A 3,349-nucleotide genomic window follows, 5' to 3' on the forward strand; every position below is an offset into this window, starting at 1 on the left:
CAGGGGCGGCGCGCCGCGGAGGCCGGGGGGGGGGGGGGGGGGGGGGGGGGGGTGCACCCAGGGAACAGATTCCAGTCTACTGTGTAATATAAGTGCCAATCTGAATACATTACTGACATTCCCTCACGCTGCTCCTGTTGCTCTTCAGTTCTGACATTTATGGCATGCAATACCGATAACGACCAGACCGCCTAAAAGGTGTACTAAGCCTCAGCCAGGGGAACTACAAACCTCAGCGTCCCCGCCACCCTTTATGCGCCAACCACGGGTGAAGACCCCTGACTGGACAAGTCGTTTGGCGGATGAACCCTGTGGAGGGATGGCAGACTCAGTTTTGGAGTTCACGTTTCCTCTATGCCTCTGACCTGGGTTGGCCAAAACACAACCCAACAACTGGATTCCTTCAGGTTCCAGAATATCCTGTGACCATTGGGCAGTGAGGGGTTAACAGGAGAACGCTCACAGCCATCAGAAGGATTTGTTATTGTACCAATTGTCCAACGTGCGGCCGCACGGCAATTCCTTCCTTCCTCTATTTGTAAAGCACCAACATAAATATTATGTAGCAATACCCGTGTTCTATGTCGTATAGTATTTCTTACATCACACAGAGCCACCAACTCTGCACGGCATCACTTCCTGTCCACCTGAACCAGCACCTGGTATAAAGACCTCACAGGTACTAAAGTACTATGGCCAATCTGGTAGAAGGCCAAATCGACCTGCCGCCATGTTCCTGGATTGTACAAGAAAACCCCATAAACATGCCAATCATTCAACCTTCAACCATGCACATCGTGCTGTACGGTCATCTATGGAAGGGAGGGGGAATCGAGGAAGTTCTGCCAGTGAAGGGACGGGAATGATAATGGCGGATCTCCCACTGGACGCTACTCCCAATAAACATTCTATTGGCCCATGCACTATACAATCTACTTGTACAATCTCCTTCAGATTTACCAAAACTTTGTAATCTGACAGCAAAACTAAACAATCCATTCTATAAGTATCAAATCAGACAGCACCTCCTCCCAGCACATAACTGATGGTAGATCTTAAAAGCGACACTAAACTCCGGAGTTAAATCTTAAAAATCCATCCGAGTCCCCGAACTCTGAGCAACAATGTATCTTATTTGTGTATCACTCGGCTGGAGATCCTCCAATCATCTCTGACACTGTCCTTCCTTCTGGACGGGGGCTACGTCTGTTCCCCATGGTCCCTGTGTGTGTTGTAGAGTAGTCACCGCTATAAGCTCACTCCTGTGATGGACTACAATCTCACGTTGAGTTTCCTGATTTGTATTGAGATTGTAGTCCATCCCGGGAGCGAGCTTGGACTGGTGACTACATTACAACACACACAGGAACATACACACACACCCACCGAGATCGCTCCTTGCCAGGGCCAACGATAACTCCGATCAGATCTGGATGGGATACTCTGTTTGCATTAACAGTTTTTGTGGACGAACCTTCGTCCCAGCAGGACTGACATGTGGAAGATTGTCCTGAAACGTGGACTGTTGGTGGAGATATAACAAGTATCACATACGGATCAATGTGTATTATTATTATCAGAGCAGCGATACAATCCCGATACATGTCAGGACGTCTATAGACCCCTATGACTCAGACTGGGAGCTCACCTGCGGGAACTTAACATTACATAATCATGGATAGAATATAAAGAAAAATGTACGAACCGTCAGACCCCTCACAGTGAAGGACGCAGATGGAGATTCCGCAGGCGGCAGAGACTTCAGGTGACACCAGAAACTCAGCAGTGCGGGGACAGCGCTCAATCGTACAAACGTCAGCACTCCAAAGCTGAGGCTCCTCTCAGAAAGTCTCGATATCTGTCCCGGTTCTCAGAAAATCCAGCAAATTCTGGGAACTGATCATTTCCTGCACACCCATAAAAGAGGCGACTGGAAGGATTCCGGAGCGGAGAGCCCGAGGGAGACACTTACCTGGCCAGAGCAGGTCCTGCTGGGAATATTCGGGGATCGGCAGGGGGTCTCTTCTCTCTCTTAATGTCCAGAGGTGGGAACTGGATCTTCAGGTTTCCCCAGGACACGGCGAGGAGGAGGGGCTGGGATCTCTCCACTGATTCCTGTAGAAGAAAAGTGCAGAGTTACAGGGAGGGAGGAGAAGGCTCAGACTGCCATCAAGTGCTAGACATAAAGATTCCTCTATCAAACCAGGAAAAAAAAAGAATAAATATGAAGCTGGCCCGGAGCCGTCGCCCGCCAGGAATCCGATCTGGTTGCTGTTGGAGAAATTCCCCCTTTTCCAGAAATCAGCACATTGCGGACATTCGCTTTACACACAGAAGATACATTTTATATCCGCTCCGTATAAACGGAACTTATGCTGCAAGTAAAACAAAACAGAAACTGAAGCCGCTTATATCTCATTCACTGGGAAATAAAAATAAGGAATTGGGTTGCTATGGGCAACAGCCAAACACCAAACCTGTCATTTTTATACCTTGTATTTTGAACTTTGCATGGAATTTACAACAATAAAGTTGTCATTTGTTTGATACATTTTGTATAACTCAGAATCGATACTTTGACCTGTTCGGTGATCTGCTCCATGAAATGAATACAATCATCTGACCACAGGAGAACAGGACTGCACCCTGGTGTGGTCAGCATCCAGGACCGGGTCAGTGTGTACGCCGGTGTTACAAGCTCCGCCTTTTCCTTCCTCACTTGTCACATGACTGTAGATGTAAAATTTGAAGGGGATTTCCACTATAAGGCCGGGCACACACCTTACAACCATCGCAAGACTTTTGTCTTGCGATGATTGTAAAGTACTTAAAAAAACGTACGATCTGCCTATCTTGCATAGGCAGATCGTACTTGCGATGATCACAAGCCACGCCCCCTGAGGGGCGGGCTTCCGATGACCGCAATGCCGAACGGGCAGTGTGCGCTTGCGCACACCGGCCCGTACGGCTGTTATGGTACGGACATGCCACAAACCCGCCGAACATCGTACGATGCTCGGCGGGTTTTCGAACATGTCCGTAAGTTAAAAGTCGTGCGACCGTACAGCAGTAGAGGTCGCACGGCTTCCACACACCTTACGGTAATCGTACGATCGCAGGATTTCCCGCCATTATCGTACGATTATCGTAAGGTGTGTGGGGGCCTTAAGACTCCGGCTACTTGTGTGATTGATCTCTTTGCTACTGAGAGATTGCGTGCATAGCAGTGGGGGGAAGGGATGGTTTACCCTTGAACATGTGACAATTGCACCAAAGAGGTAGTTTTCCATTTATGACAGGGGTCAGCAACCTCAGCACTCCAGCTGTGGTGAAAGTACAAACCCCATCA

General features: G+C 48.7%; 1 protein-coding gene across 1 annotated transcript in view; it reads right to left on the reverse strand.

Moving 5' to 3' along the window:
• The window catches only part of LOC108802652 (macrophage-stimulating protein receptor-like), a 19,001-nt gene extending 17,282 nt beyond the window's left edge, over positions 1–1,719 (reverse strand). Inside the window, exon 1 of the mRNA XM_018574510.1 lies at positions 1,706–1,719. The gene's annotated coding sequence lies outside the window, so the exon portion shown is untranslated. The remainder of the gene's footprint in view (positions 1–1,705) is intronic.
• Between the last annotated feature and the right edge of the window lie 1,630 nt (positions 1,720–3,349).

Source organism: Nanorana parkeri, unplaced genomic scaffold (genome assembly GCF_000935625.1).
Source record: "Nanorana parkeri isolate BGI_ZX_2015 unplaced genomic scaffold, ASM93562v1 scaffold3010, whole genome shotgun sequence".
In the NCBI taxonomy this organism is placed as follows: Eukaryota; Metazoa; Chordata; class Amphibia; order Anura; family Dicroglossidae; genus Nanorana; species Nanorana parkeri.